Below are 17115 nucleotides of genomic sequence, written 5' to 3' on the forward strand. Positions count from 1 at the left end.
CCAGGCCGCATGCCCTCAACAGGGGGGGGGGTGATTTGGGGCATGGGGGGGCCCTGCAAAGCATCTTGTCCCCATGTTGATGAGGACAAGGGCTTCTTCCCGACAACCCTGGCCGTTGGTTGTCGGGGTCTGCGGGCGGGGGGCTTATCAGAATCCGGGAGCCCCCTTTAATAAGGGGGCCCCCAGATCCCGGCCCCCCACCCTATGTGAATGAGTATGGGGTACATCGTACCCCTACCCATCCACCTAGGGAAAAAAGTGTCAATAAAAAACACAGTACACAGGTTTTTAAAGTAATTTATTAGGCAGCTCCGGGGTCCTCTTCCGACTTCGGGGGTCTCTCCGGCGTCTTCTCCCGGTGTCCGCATCTTCTGCCGGCTCCACCCCTATCTTCTGCCGCTCTTTTGCCAGCGGTGGCCCGGACTTCTGGATCGTCTTCTTCCCTCTTCTCTTCCAGAGATGTTGACACAACGCTCTCTCCAGCTGCAATGGTCTCTAAGCTCTCCGCAACGGACTTATATAGGCGGTGACCCCGCCCCCTTATGCCGTCACAGTCCCTGGGCATGCTGGGACTGTGACGTTTTAGGGGGCGTGGTCACCGGGTGATGACCACGTTCCCTTATTACGGCACAGTCCCAGCATGCCCCGGGACAGTGACCTCATAAGGGGGCGGGGTCACCGCCTATATAAGTCTATTGCGGAGCGCTCAGAGACCATTCCAGGTGGAGAGAGCGTTGTGTCAACATTGGAAGATAAGAAGAAGGCAGAAGTCTGGGCCACCGCTAGCAATTGAGCTGCAGAAGATAGTGGAGGAGCTGGCAGAAGATCAGGACACCAGGAGGAGACGCCGGAGAGACCCCCAAAGTTGGAAGAAGACCCCCGAAGTCGGAAGAGGACCCCCAAAGTCGGAAGAAGACCCCGGAGCTGCCTAATTACTTTAAAAACCTGTGTACTGTGTTTTTTATTGACACTTTTTTCCCTAGGTGAATGGGTAGGGGTACGATGTACCCCATACTCATTCACATAGGGTGGGGGGCCGGGATCTGGGGGCCCCCTTATTAAAGGGGGCTCCCGGATTCCGATAAGCTCCCTGCCCATAGACCCCGACAACCAATGGCCAGGGTTGTCGGGAAGAGGCCCTTGTCCTCATCAACATGGGGACAAGGTGCTTTGGGGTGGGGGGGCCCGCAGGATGCCCCCCATGCCCCAAAGCACCCACCCCCCATGTTGAGGGCATGCGGCCTGGTACGGTCCAGGAGGGGGGGGGTGCTCGCTCGTCCCCACCCCCATTCCTGACCGGCCGGGCTGCGTGCTCGGATAAGGGTCTGGTATGGATTTTGGGGGGACCCCACACCGATTTTTCGGCGTAGGGGGTTCCCCTTAGATCCATACCAGACCTAAGGGCCTGGTATGCCCCTGGGGGGGGGGGGACCCACGCCGTTTTTTCATTTAAAACTTGGCGCGGCGTTCCCCCTCAGAATTCATACCAGACAGCTGTCAGCACTGCCTGTCGCTCATCGCGAAAGGAAAAAAAAGTTTCCCTTTCCCGATCAGCGAGCCAGGCTTGTGCTTACAAAGTCGTACTGAAATCGTGTCTATATTATTCAGGCACGATTTGCATGCTACTTCAGGGTTTAACATTGAGGTCTATGGAGTACAACTCACATAGAAGTTGGACCAAAGTAGTGCAGGGACTACTTTCAAGTCGGCACGACTTAAAGTCGTGCCAATATGAATGGTAGTCATTGAAAATCATGGAGAATGTCCATGTCATACGATTTTGCAGTACAAAAGTCGTATAAGTGTGAAAGGGGCCTAACATTTGTGGTCATTGGAAAGAATTCCCCGCTTACAGATAGGTTCCTACTGACACCATTAACTATCTGAGAGGAGGAAATTGCTCAAGGAACCCCTAGCAACCCTGGTTGACAAACCCTGAGCAAGAGATTCCTTTAACCACTAGACCTCCGGAAGATTTACCCCTTTTCCCGACCATTTTTTACGATATGGCACTGCGTTACTTTAACTGACAATTGCATGGTCATGCAACGCTGTACCCAAATAAAATTTGTGTCATTTTTTCCACACAAATAGAGGGTTTGGTAGTATTTGGTCACCTCTGTGTTTTTTATTTTTTGCACTGTAAACAATTTAGACAAAAAACAATATTTTTTAAATTTCTGTTATAAAACACATCCAATAAAAAAAAATGTTAAAATCACATTTCTTCATAAAATTTAGGCCAATATGTATTCTGCTACATATTTTTAATAAAAAGAAAAATAAGTGTATATTAATTGGTTTGTGCAAAAGTTATAGCGTCTACAAACTATGGTATATATACACTGGAATTTGTATTTATTTATTTTTATATTAGTAATGGCGGAGAGCAGCGACTTATGGTGAGACTGCAATATTGCGGTGGACAATCAGACACTAACACTTCTGACACTGATGCCGCGTACACACAGTCGGAATTTCCATCAGAAAAAGTCAGATGGGAGCTTTTTATCGTTTATTCCGACCGTGTGTATGCCCCATCAGACTTTTACCGTCGAAAATTCACACGGACTTAGATAGAGAACATGTTCTATATTTTTCCGACGGAACAAATTACTAATCGGAAAAAGCGCTCGTCTGTATGCTGTTCCGACAAGATTAGCAGAAGGAGCCCAAAGGGTGGCGCACTGGCTATTGAATGTCCTTTTTCTAGTGCCGTCGTATGTGTTGTACATCACCGCATTTTGGACGGTCGGAATTTGGTGTGTGTATGCAAAATAGCTTGAGCGGAATTCCGTCGGAAAAACCTTCAGAGTTTATTCCGACGGCAAAACCGGTCGTGTGTACAGGGCATTAGTGCATATTTTTAGTACTGATCACTGTATTTGCATCACTGGTACCCACAGCCACTGTACTAATGACACTGGCTGGGAAGGAGTTAAACATCTAGGGTGATCAGAGGGTTAAATGTGTGCATAGCCAGTGTTTATGTGTACTTTGCTTTTACGCAGGGAAGTGATGGATTTTATTCCCTGCTTTGCAGGGACACAAATTCCATCCCTTCCCCAGTCAGAACAGAGCTCTGCCCCCTACCCGGAAGTGCAGAATCACATATATACAGTATCTCACAAGAGTGAGTACACCCCTCACATTTTTGTAAATATTTTATCTTTTCATGTGACAACACTGAAGAAATGACACTTTGCTACAATGTAAAGTAGTGAGTGTACAGCTTGTATAACAGTGTAAATTTGCTGTCCCCTCAAAATAACTCACACAGCCAATAATGTCTAAACCGCTGGCAACAAAAGTGAGTACACCCCTAAGTGAAAATGTCCAAATTGCACCCAATTAGCCATTTTCCCTCCCCGGTGTCATGTGACTCCTTAGTGTTACAAGGTCTCAGGTGTGAATGGGGAGCAGGTGTGTTGAATTTGGTGTTATCGCTCTCACTCTCTCATATTGCTCACTGGAAGTTCAACATGGCACCTCATGGCAAAGAACTCTCTGAGAATCTGAAAAAAAGAATTGTTGCTCTACATAAAGATAGCCTAGGATATAAGAAGATTGCTAAGACCCTGAAACTGAGCTGCAGCACGGTGGCCAAGATCATACAGCGGTTTAACAGGAAAGGTTCCACTCAGAACAGGCCTCACCATGGTCGACCAAAGAAGTTGAGTGCACGTGCTCAGCGTCATATCCAGAGGTTGTCTTTGGGAAATAGACGTATAAGTGCTGCCAGCATCGCTGCAGCGGTTGAAGGGGTGGGGGGGGGTCAGCCTGTCAGTGCTCAGACCATATGCCGCACACTGCATCAAATTGGTCTGCATGGCTGTTGTCCCAGAAGGAAGCCTCTTCTAAAGATGATGCACAAGAAAGCCCGCAAACAGTTTGCTGAAGACAAGCAGACTAAAGACATGGATTACTGGAACCATGTTCTGTGGTCTGATGAGACCAAGATAAACTTATTTGGTTCAGATGGTGTGAAGCGTGTGTGGCGACAACCAGGTGAGGAGTATAAAGACAAGTGTGTCTTGTCTACAGTCAGGCATGGTGGTGGGAGTGTCATGAGTGCTGCCGGCACTGGGGAGCTACAGTTCATTGAGGGAACCATGAATGCCAACATGTACTGTGACATACTGAAGCAGAGCATGATCCCCTCCCTTCGGAGACTGGGCCACAGGGCAGTATTCCAACATGATAACGACCCCAAACACAACTCCAAGATGACCACTGCCTTGCTAAAGAAGCTGAGGGTAAAGGTGATGGACTGGCCAAGCATGTCTCCAGACCTAAACCCTATTGAGCATCTGTGGGACATCCTCAAATGGAAGGTGGAGGAGCGCAAGGTCTCCAACATCCACCAGCTCCGTGATGTCATCATGGAGGAGTGGAAGAGGACTCCAGTGGCAACCTGTGAAGCTCTGGTGAACTCCATGCCCAAGAGGGTTAAGGCAGTGCTGGAAAATAATGGTGGCCACACAAAATATTGACACTTTGGGCCCAATTTGGACATTTTCACTTAGGGGTGTACTCACTTTTGTTGCCAGCGGTTTAGACATTAATGGCTGTCAGTTGAGTTATTTTGAGGGGACAGCAAATTTACACTGTTATACAAGCTGTACACTCACTACTTTACATTGTAGAAAAGTGTCATTTCTTCAGTGTTGTCACATAAAATGATAGAATAAAATATTTACAAAAATGTGAGGGGTGTACTCACTTTTGTGAGATACTGTATATACATGATTCTGCGCAGCACGGCCGCCCTGCAGCAGTAAATCTGCTATGGGGCGGTCGGCAAGTGGTAATTTGCAGGAATATCCTTTTACTTCCTGTTTTGGCTATGGGATAGAAAGTAAGGGCAAATCTCCCAAATGGGGCACATGTGGCATAAATAAATAATTACCCTCCCTTACTGTATCCAAAAATGGAAAAAAAAATGTTTTACCTACAGTTCTACTTCAAAGAATGCTTCAAATGCAAGTCAAGTGCAGAAAAAACAAGGTCACCTATATGAGCCCTCGGTAAGAAAATGCAAAGAGCGATGAAATGTACCAGAGATCCATAGAAACCAATCACAACCTCCTGGATGATATGGCCATAGTAAACTAGAATCTGATTGGCTGTTAGGGGTTACGCCCCCTTTAGCCTGCTGAATAAACCTGGATGTGTACATTTGATGCCATTATTTACACACCGCCAACAAATCTCTCAGCACTTTGCAGAGTACACAGACCGTCTCTGCCTCAGCACAGCAAATACACGCTCCATCTACATAGGTAACAAGATATAAGCGCTGCCTGCGTTTGTTTACATTTCAAACCATAGGAATACAGAAAAGAGTGCCAGACCAAAACATGGAAGAAAAGTATAAGCCCGGGTTCACACTATTGTGATGCGGGAACCAGCGCGATTCCAGTTACACGTGTGCAATTAGTTTCGTTCCGAATTAGTTTTCGACTAAATTCGACAAATTCGTTAATTTGGAAAAATTTACATTAACGAAAACCCGTTTAACTAATTTTTCGTAAATTCGAAAATTCAAAAGAACGAAAATAAGAAAACCTGAAAATTCTAAATAATAACTAAATGAATAATAACTAATACTAAGACCCCTTTCACACTGGGGCGGTTTGCAGGCGCTATTGCGCTAAAAACAGCGCCTGCAAACCGACCTGAAACAGCCGCTGACTTGTCTCCAATGTGAAAGCCCCGAGGGCTTTCACATTGGGGCGGTGCGCTAGCAGGACGGGAAAAAAAATCCTGCTAGAAGCTAGGGCTGGGAGATTTTCTTAAAAAAAAAAAAAATCTTCGATTCTCTTAAAAAAAAAAAAAAACGTGATTCACGATTCGAATCGAGTTTTTTTTGGAAACCGCGCCGGTCCTGAGGCGCTTCGGGCATGAACTTTTAGGCGAGGCCGCGGCTTCGGCCTAGTCCGCGGCGTCCGGCCTCGTGGACTAGGCCGAAGCAGCAGCCTCACCTAAAAACTCCTTGCCCACAGCTCTTCAGACCCGGCGGCGCTGCGGGCATGAGTTTTTAGGCGAGGCCGCGGCTTCGGCCTAGTCCACGCCGTCCGGCCTTAGCCGCGGACTAGGCCGAAGCCGCGGCCTCGCCTAAAAACTCATGCCCGCAGCGCCTCAGGACCGGCGCGGTGAAAAAAAAAAATCTAAAAAAAAAAAATCGATTTGCTTACATTTTGAATCGATTTGACCTCTCAACTCGATTCAAGATTTAGATCGATTTTTTTCCCCAGCCCTACTAGAAGCATCTTTGGAGCGGTGTGTATACCTCTCCTTCACCGCTCTTGCCCATTGAAATCAATGGGGCAGCATGGCTATACCGCCGGCAAAGCGCCTCTGCAGAGGCGCTTTGCGGTGGTTTTTACCCCTTTAACGGCCGCTAGCGGGGGTAAAACTGCCCCACTAGCGGCCGAATACCGCCGCTAAAACGTCTGTAAAGCGCCGCTAATAATAGCTATAATAGCGGTGGGGGAGCCCCCCTCCTGCCGCATATGAAAACGGTGTTCAAACCACACATGTGAGGCATCACTGCAATCGGTAGAGCGAGAGCAATAATTCTAGCCTGAGACCTCCTCTGTAACTCAAAACATGCAACCTGTAGAATTTTTTAAATGTCGCCTATGGAGATTTTTAAAGGTAAGTTTGTTGCCATTCCACGAGCGGGCGCAATTTGGAAGCATGACATGTTGGGTATCAATTTACTCAGCGTAACATTATCTTTCACAATATTAAAAAAAAAAATTGGGCTAACTTTACTGTTGTCTTATTTTTTTAATTCAAAAAAGTGTATTTTTTCCGAAAAAAGTGCGCTTTTAAGACCGCTGCACAAATACGGTGCGACAGAAAGTATTGCCACGACCGCCATTTTATTCTCTAAGGTGTTAGAAAAAAAAATGTATAATGTTTGGGGGTTCTAAGTAATTTTTTAGCAAAAATAAAAAATGTTTTTAACTTGTAAACAACACATCTAAAAAAGAGGCTCTGTCCTTAAGTGGTTAAAAAAAAAAAAAAGGAAACAGTGCAATGCACCAACCTCAACACATCACTAGGAATGGGCTCGGGCGTGTTCAGGATTACACCAGGAAGACGACACCGCACACGAGCAGCTGTGAGGCAATACAACCACTGGTGTGGACCAGCCCTAAGTAATTGCTTCCACCAGCTATTCCATCCACTGAGCAGGTTTTATATTTATAGGTTGTTATTATGGGTCACTGCACCTAACATTGTATTATTAATGAAGCCTGTATGTGCAGCTCTGCGTATATGGAAATGCATCCATTTTATTTCCTTTACTCATTTATAATGTGCAGGCTGGTGAGCAGTAGACAACGCCCCTATTCAGTGCCTTGAAAAAGTATTCATACCCCTTGAAATTTTCCACATTTTGTCAGATTACAACCAAAAACGTAAATGTATTTTATTGGGATTTTATGTGATAGACCAACACAAAGTGGCACATCATTGTGAAGTGGCAGGAAAATGTTAAATTGTTTTCCAGATTTTTTTCCAAATAAATATGTGAAAAGTGTGGTGTACATTTGTATTCAGCCCCCTTTACTCTGATACCCCTAACTAGGGCTGGGGAAAAAAATCAATTTAAATCTTGAATCGAGTTGAGAGGTCAAATCGATTCAAAATTTAAGCAAATCGATTTTTTTAGATATTTTTTTTTTTTCACCGCGCTGGTCCCGAGGCGCTGCGGGTATGAGTTTTTAGGTGTGGCCGCGGCTTTGGCCTAGTCCGCGAGGCTGGACGACGCGGACTAGGCCGAAGCCGCGGCCTCGCCTAAAAGCTCATGCCCTCAGCGCCTTGGGACCGGCACGGTTTCCAAAGGAAAAAAAAAAAAAAAAAAAAAAAACTCGATTCAAATAGTGAATCGAGTTTTTTTTATGAGAATCGAAGATTTTTTTTTTTTTAGAAAATCTCCCAGCCCTACCCCTAACTAAAATCTAGTGGAACCAATTGCCTTCAGAAGTCACATAATTAGTAAATAGAGTCCACCTGTGTGTCATTTAATCTCAGTGTAAATACAGCTGTTCTGTGAAGCTCTCAGAGGTTTGTTAGAGAACCTTAGTGAACAAACAGCATCATGAAAGCCAAGGAACACACCAGACAGGTCAGGGATAAAATTGTGGAGATTTTTAAAGCAGGGTTGGAATATAAAAAAATATCCCAAGTTTTGAACATCTCTCGGAGCTCTGTTTAATCCATCATCCAAAAATGGAAAGAGTATGGGCACAACTGCAAACCTACCAAGACATGGCCGTCCACCTAAACTGACAGGCTGGGCAAGGAGAGCGATAATCAGAGAAGCAGCCAAGAGGCCCATGGTAACTCTGGAGGAGCTGCAGAGATCCACAGCTCAGGTGGGAGAATCTGTCCACAGGACAACTATTAGTCGTGCACTCCACAAATCTGACCTTTATGGAAGAGTGGCAAGAAGAAAGACATTGTTGAAAGAAAGCCATAAGAAGTCCTGTTTGCAGTTTGCGAGAAGCCATGCGGGGGACACAGCAAACATGTGGAAGAAGGTGCTCTGGTCAGATGAGACCAAAATTGAACTTTTTGTCCTAAAAGCAAAACACTATGTGTGACGGAAAACTAACACTGCACATCACCCTGAATACACCACCCCCACCGTGAAACATGGTGGTGACAGCATCATGTGGAGATGCTTTTCTTCAGCAGGGACAGGGAAACTGGTCACAGTTGATGGGAAGATGGATGGAGCCAAATACAGGGCAATCTTAGAAGAAAACCTGTAATGATTCAATTGATTGTGTGGGGTCCAGCGGACTTTGTTTTCTCAAAAGTTGGACGGACTTAGATTTGAAACTTGTTTTAAATCTATCTGTTGAACTCGAGTCCGGTCGAAAAGTCCGCTTGTCTGTATGCTAGTTCGACGGACAAAAAGCCACGCTAGGGCAGCTATTGGCTACTGGCTATGAACTTCCTTGTTTTAGTCCGGTCTTACGTCATCACGTATGAATTCAACGGACTTTGGTGGATTGTGTGTAGGCAAGTCCGTTCATTCAGAAAGTCTGCCGTAAAGTCCGCTTGTGTGTACGTGGCATTAGAGTCTGCAAAAGACTTGAGACTGGGGCGGAGGTTCACCTTCCAGTAGGACAACGACCCTAAACATACAGCCAGAGCTACAATGGAATGGTTTAGATCAAAGCATATTCATGTGTTAGAATGGCCCAGTCACAGTCCAGACCTAAATCCAATAGAGAATCTGTGGCAAGACTTGAAAATTGCTGTTCACAGACGCTCTCCATCCAATCTGACAGAGCTTGAACTATTTTGCAAAGAAGAATGGGCAAAAATGTCCCTCTCTAGATGTGTAAAGCTGGTAGAGACATCCCCAAAAAGACTTGCAGCTGTAATTGCAGTGAAAGGTGGTTCTACAAAGTATTGACTCCGGGGGGCGCTATACAAATGCACTCCACACTTTTCACATATTTGTAAAAAATTTCGAAAAACATTTATCATTTTCCTTCCACTTCACAATTATGAGCCACTTTGTGTTGGTCTATCACATAAAATCCCAATAAAATACATTTACATTTTTGGATGTAATGTGACAAAATGTGGAAAATGTCAAGGGGTATCAATACTTTTTCAAGGCACTGTGTAATCTCAAATCTGTCCTGGGTTTGCTGGCCGGTGCTGCAGTATTACTTATATAAGGATCCATAATATACAATAATTTCACAGTGCAGTGGGTAGTTATGCACAATATATATATTCTCAATTTAATATATTCCATCCATTCTGTAGGCTGTGCACAATGTACTATTTTATACACATGCAGACACCTACACTACAGCATATTCCACTTGGAGTTTTATCCTGGCTTTCCAGGTCTCCTCATATCAAAAAGTGATGTGCACGAGCACAATGGCTCAAGAGGCTGTCTCTCTCCTCATTGGACAGGTTGATAGCAGCAGGCGCCAATCAAATGCAGTGACACAGGAGTGGGTGGGGCCCAAGTCCTGCTGTCTGTTCCAATGGACGCAGCAGAGGGACTCGGGAGCACACCCGCATGGGCGCCCCCAGGGAAAGCGGCTTTTCTGTGGGAAACCTGATGAAGAGAAGGGGCTTTGAGCGTCAGAGGGGCACCCCCTGTAGAAGAGGATTGTGGGCTGCTCTGGGCAAAACTATTACACAGATCAGGTAAATATAGCATGACTGTTATTTTTATATAAAAAAAAAAAAAAAAACCCCACTTTAAGCTGGCCACACACACAATAGTAGAATTTCATTTTGAAAATACTCATTTTTAGAATGCTCATTTGATTTTCAAATTAGTGGGGTCAAACTGACGTTCATTTTTGACCGCAGTGATGAGAAAATTCAAAGGAGCAAGATGGAAAGTTTTTTATTGAACGAACACATTCCTAACAGTAAATGCGATTTTTTTATTTTGGAAAGTCCATTTGCTCCAAAATCAAATGTTAAAGTGGAACTTTAGAAAAAAAAAAAAAAAAAAAAATATATATTACAGTGATCTGTAAACGCTGTGTCCTTTAGATGCAGTTGATCACAAATTAGACCTCTTTCACACTGGGTCGTTTTCCAGGCGCTATTACGCTAAAAATAACGCCTGCAAACCGACCTGAAACAGCCGCTGCTGTGTCTCCAGTGTGAAAGCCCCGAGGGCTTTCACACTGGCGCGGTACGCTAGCAGGACGGTAAAAAAAAAAAAAAAAAAAAAAAAAGGAGCGTATACCGCTCCTCCACCGCTCCTGCCCATTAAAATCAATGGGGTACCGCGGCTATACCGCCGGCAAAGCGCCTCTGCAGAGGCGCTTTGCGGTGGTTTTTAACCCTTTCTTGGCCACTAGCGGGGGTAAAACCGACCCGCTAGCGGCCGAATAGCGCCACAAATCCAACGGTAAAGCGCCGCTAAAAATAGCGGCACTTTACCGCCGACGCACCTCCCGCCCCAGTGTGAAAGGGGCCTTAGGGTAAAGAGCCAATCACAGCTGATCACAATGTAAACAAGATTTGCCAGTTATCGGCAATCCTCCCTCACACTGAGAGCACGTGACAATCAGGACACTGATCATCAGTGTCTCCGATGATCAGTGCAGCCCCAACAGTGACCATCAGTGCTGCCAATCAGTGAAGGAGAAAAAATTACTTATTTACAAAATGTTATAACATAAAACAGACACCAAGCAAAACTTTTTTTCTCAAAATTTTCGGCCTTTTTTTCGTCTATAAGGGATGCACCGAATGGGTTTTTTGGTGCTGAAACCGATACCAAAAATAAATCTTGCTTGATCCGGAAAACTGAAATAGCACCGATACTGAAAGTGACTGTTTTTAAAAATATTTTTATACAGGAGATGGTCAGACACTGAGGACATGGTACAGGAGATGGTCAGAGACTGAGGACAAGGTACAGGAGATGGTCAGAGACTGAGGACAAGGTACAGGAGATGGTCAGAGACTGAGGACAAGGTACAGGAGATGGTCAGAGACTGAGGACAAGGTACAGGAGATGGTCAGAGACTGAGGACAAGGTACAGGAGATGGTCAGAGACTGAGGACAAGGTACAGGAGATGGTCAGAGACTGAGGACAAGGTACAGGAGATGGTCAGAGACTGAGGACATGGTACAGGAGATGGTCAGAGACTGAGGACATGGTACAGGAGATGGTCAGAGACTGCGGACATGGTACAGGAGATGGTCAGAGACTGCGGACATGGTACAGGAGATGGTCAGAGACTGGGGACAAGGTACAGGAGATGGTCAGAGACTGAGGACATGGTACAGGAGATGGTCAGAGACTGGGGACAAGGTACAGGAGATGGTCAGAGACTGGGGACATGGTACAGGAGATGGTCAGTGACTGAGGACATGGTACAGGAGATGGTCAGAGACTGGGGACAAGGTACAGGAGATGGTCAGAGACTGAGGACATGGTACAGGAGGTGGTCAGAGACTGGGGACATGGTACAGGAGATGGTCAGAGACTGAGGACATGGTACAGGAGATGGTCAGAGACTGAGAACATGGTACAGGAGATGGTCAGAGACTGAGGACATGGTACAGGATATTGTCAGTGACTGAGGACATGGTACAGGAGATGGTCAGAGACTGGGGACATGGTACAGGAGATGGTCAGAGAATGGGGACATGGTACAGGAGATGGTCAGAGACTGAGGACCTGGTACAGGAGATGGTCAGAGACTGAGGACATGGTACAGGAGGTGGTCAGAGACTGGGGACATGGTACAGGAGATGGTCAGTGACTGAGGACCTGGTACAGGAGATGGTCAGAGACTGAGGACCTGGTACAGGAGATGGTCAGAGACTGAGGACATGGTACAGGAGATGGTCAGAGACTGAGGACATGGTACAGGAGATGGTCAGAGACTGAGGACATGGTACAGGAGATGGTCAGAGACTGAGGACATGGTACAGGAGATGGTCAGAGACTGCGGACATGATACAAGAGATCAATGCAGCCTCACCAGTGCCCGTCACGCAGCCCGCGTTTGCCCCTCAGATGCAGCCCACATGTGCCCATAAGATGCAGCCTCACCTGTGCCCATCATGCAGCTTGCCAGTTCCCGAATCAGAGCGGCGATCTCCGTGTGTCACGGAGCTGCATTTGAATTGCCCGGGTCGCAGTAACGATGTCCCGCCTCCTGTAATCACGTCACACTGATTCAATGTCCCACCATTGGATCAGTGTGCCGTCTGTCACAGGAGGCGGGACATCGTTACTGCGGTCTGTGTAGTTAAGCTCCGTGACACAACAGAGATCGCGGCAAGGAGGGAGAAGAGAAGAGAGGAGAGGACTGCAGCACGCCGCGCCAGAAGGAAACTCCCGTAATGGGCAGCACCAGGGACGGGGCCCCGCCCCCATTTTCAGCCGATATGTTTCGGCGCATCACATATATATATATATTTTTATATTTCGGCATTTTAACTAATATTATGAATTTATATGAATAAGAGTTTATTTTTGGCCATCTTGCGGTGTGCTTTCACACTGAGCAGTTTTTGGAGCACTTTTGAGTTAAAAAAAGCCCAAAAAAAACGCATCGCTTTAAAGTGTTATTGAACCCAGGACCCTGCATTCACTATATCTGATCTCCCACAGTACACAGAACATGGAAATGCAATTATTTTAGTAAATATAAACTGCTAAATACCTTTTCTCATCAGCATTACAGGCATACCCCACTTTTAGGTACACAATGGAGTTTATTTACTAAATCTAGAAAGTGCAAAATCAGGCTCACTTCTGCATAGAAACCAATCAGCTTCCAGGTTTTATTACCAAAGCTTAACTGAACAAGCTGAGGTTAGAAGCTCATTGGTTTCTATGCAGAAGTGAGCCTAATTTTGCACTTTCCAGCTTTAGTAAATAAACCCCATTGTGTACTTAAAAGTGGGGTATGCCTGTATATAGCAGTCTTGTGACTTCTATCAGTGTCTGGTTAAAGCTTGAAGAAGTTTTCATTCTCCTCTAACCATCCTATGAGGCTGCAGGAACCCTGACCCTCTCTCTGGACAGTGCTGATTGGCCCTGTGCTGCTGTACATGTACTCTCCGGAAAAAAAAAACTCTAGTAATACACACACCAAACTGAGCATGTGCAGTTTGTCCCCTAGCCTCTGTTCTTGCAGGAGATGGATTGGGGACTCTATAAGAAGGGGAGGACTAGAGAAGACAGGGTCAAACAGCCTTTTTTACACAGTGCGGAGGATTAACCCCTTAGTTTCCAAAGTGAGTATAACAAGCATGATTTACTGCATATACAGACTAATTGTGGGTTTAGTATCACTTTAAAACCTATGTATGTCTTCACACTGGTCTGTTGCGGTGTTAAAAATCCTGCTTGCCGCATTTTTGTTGCTTATTTGGTCAGTTAAAAATAAAAAATTGCCCCAAAAACGCACCTCCCCATTGAAAACGCATCAAAAACGCACCCATGTTGCGTTTTTGAATCACATGACCTGTGAAAATTGCAAAATCGCACGTGTTTTTCTGGGGCCATTATTGTCGCCCTTTTTTTCGGCAAAACACAGATAACCCGCTTTTCTGCCGATAATTTTTGGCAACCGATATTTCGGAGCATCCCTAAGCGTATCGTTTTCAGGCAGAAAGTCGCGCGATTTTTGCCGCGGTAAGGTCAGCAATGTAAAAAGCAGAAAAACTCCCAAATTGAGTTACAAAAAAAAAAAAAGCTCCAGAACTTTTTTGAGCTTCAGGCATTTGGCTTCAGGCGTTGGAGTGGAGATGTGAACCATCTCCATAGAGAATAATTGATTTTTTTTTTTCTCCTCCGGCGTTTTTGGAGCTTCAAGCTACAAAACGCTGAGGTGTGAATGGGGCCTTGGATAAAACAATTTACCACTGGCAGGGGGGCTTACAATGATCAGCTTTTATTTATTCATGTAAAACATTTATCCCAAAAGGTAAAAAAAATTAAATAAAAAAAACAAACCTGTTTGCTGTGAAAATATTAGCTGGAGTTTGGCTTCAATGTCTTAGTGTATTTAACCCCTTCCCGCCCAAGGACATCATATGACATCCTGGACTGTGAGTGGAGATATCTGGATGATCGGTGCAGCTGCAGATATTTTTTTTTTTTCAGCCAGCGAAATAAAAAATGTAAGAGGGAAAGTGTAAAAAAATAAACACCTTTTTTAAAGCGCCCCATCCCTCCGTGCTCGCAGGCAGAAGCGAACGCATATGTAAACGGTGTTCAAATCACACATGTGAGGTATCGATGTGATCGTTAGAGCGATAATACTAGTACTAAGTCTTATCTAACGCAAAACTGGTTAACCTGTCAACATTTTTAAAACATCACCTATGGAGATTTTTAAGTCCCCTAGCTTGTCGCCATTCAAAGGAGCATGCGCTATATTAAAGCGTGACATGTTTGGTATCTATTTACTCGGCGTAACATCATCTTTCACATTATACAAAAAACATTGGGCTAACTTTACTATTTTTTTTTTTTTTATTATTATTATTTTCAAAAGTGTATTTTTTCCAAAAAAAAAAAAATTGCGTTTGAAAGACTGCTGCGCAAATACAGTTTGACATAAAATATTGCAACAATCTCCATGTTATTCTCTAGGATCTCTGCTAAAATAAATAATAAAAATTATATATATCTCCTGTTTCCCTGAAAATAAGACCTAGTGTGATTGTTGTTGATGGCTGCAATATAAGTCCTACCCGCCCCCCCCCCCCCAAAATAAGCCCTAGTTAAAGTCCTTGTAGGTCTTATTTTCGGGGAAACAGGGTAGGGCTTATATTGCAGCCATTACTGACAATCACGTTAGATCTTATTTTCGGGGAAACAGGGGTGTGTGTGTATATATATATAGTTTGGGGGCTCTGAGTAGTTTTCTAGCAAAACAAATTTAGATTTTTTACATGTAGGAGAGGCTTGGGCTGGAAGTGGGTAAAGCGTGACATGTTAGGTGTCTATTTACTCGGCGTAAAAAAAATTGGGCTAGAAAAAAAAAAAATTTAGGACAGTGAGGGCAAATCTCGGCACCCCAGATGTTTTGGAACTACATTTCCCATGATGCTCAAGCACTCTACAGTGTCGTTGAGCATTGTGGGAAATGTAGTTCCAAAACATCTGGGGTGCCAAGGTTCTCCATTACTGGACTAGGAGAAGTAACCACTTCCTGCCCCGGTCTATTCTGGTACTTCTCTCCTCCTACATGTAAAAAAAAAAATCATCTTTTTTTTTTTTTTTTTTTTTGCTAGAAAATTACTTAACCCCAAAATATATATATATATATATATATATATATACATACATACATGTACATACATATATATGTGTGTGTGTGTGTGTGTGTGTATATATATATAAATATTTGGGGTTAAGTTATGTTCTAGCAAAAAAAAAAAAGGATGATTTTTTTACATGTAGGAGGAGAGAAGTACCAGAATAGACCGGGGCAGGAAGTGGTTACTTCTCCTAGTCCAGTGATGGAGAACCTTGGCACCCCAGATGTTTTTGAACTACATTTCCCACGATGCTCAACTACACTGCAGAGTGCACGAGCATCATGGGAAATGTAGTCCCAAAACATCTGGGGAGCCAAGGTTCACCATCACTTTGCTAGTCCATCCAACACTCCCCTACCCCACAGACTGACAATGCTGCTGTGCCTCCTGTGCTCTTTCCTCCAGAGTGGGGGCACTCTAATACAGGGACGTGTGTTAATGGCCAGATCACCAGGTGTAAAAACAGTGCGGGGGGGGGGGGGAGCCTGAAAAAAAGAAAACGAATGCAGCCGCCACATCTAATGATTGGTAAGCTGCAATAGACATGTTCGGCGTTGGGTTTAGTACCAGGAGGTGGCGCACGTGATATTTATTCATATAGAATGTATAACCACCCGCTGTTCTGGATATAGCGGCGCGCTGATGTGCACAATGTAATGTAATAGATATAAATCACACACCCTGATCAATAATCATCTGATTGCTGGGAAGAATCATGCAGCTGGCTGATATGAGAGTGTAATGTATACAGAAGAATATATATATATATATATATATACACACACACACAGTAGTATATAGACACAGAGTAATCTGCATAGCACATCAGGCTGCCCTCTCCTGTACTGCACACAATGTAGAGCCCATAGAGGCGGTGCAGGGATTGTACACACAGGGGACACACACACAATGCTCTCAGGTCGGTGATCGGTCTCACCCCTCTCGCTGCATTCTAATCTCAGCACACACAGCAGTTTATCTCACCCCAGGATTGTCTCTGGCTGCCTCTTTAACACCCTCTGTGTCTCAGGCCTCCTCAGGCTCCGCCCCCTCCCTTAAGGGCGCCCAGCCACCCCCGCCCACAGCCGAGCGAGCCCCGCTACGCCGACAGAAACCCTTTCGCCTTTAAGGATGCGGTCACCGGCGCAGCCGCCGCCGATTGGCCGGCCGAGCGCCGGAGACCCCGCCTCTTTTGTTTCAGGCCACCGCGTCCGCTGGGCCCGCGCGGCCGCTGCGGTTGGTCGGGAGGGCTGTCCGTCAAGAGAACAGCTGGAAAAGGGAGGCGCTGATTGGCCCGTGGGTTA

General features: G+C 45.2%; 1 protein-coding gene across 1 annotated transcript in view; it reads right to left on the minus strand.

Moving 5' to 3' along the window:
- The window catches only part of ZBTB22 (zinc finger and BTB domain containing 22), a 33408-nt gene extending 16499 nt beyond the window's left edge, over nt 1-16909 (minus strand). The window contains exon 1 of the mRNA XM_073598221.1: nt 16796-16909. The gene's annotated coding sequence lies outside the window, so the exon portion shown is untranslated. The remainder of the gene's footprint in view (nt 1-16795) is intronic.
- Nucleotides 16910-17115: the final 206 nt, after the last annotated feature.

Source organism: Aquarana catesbeiana, linkage group LG09 (assembly GCF_042186555.1).
Source record: "Aquarana catesbeiana isolate 2022-GZ linkage group LG09, ASM4218655v1, whole genome shotgun sequence".
Lineage (NCBI taxonomy): Eukaryota > Metazoa > Chordata > Amphibia > Anura > Ranidae > Aquarana > Aquarana catesbeiana.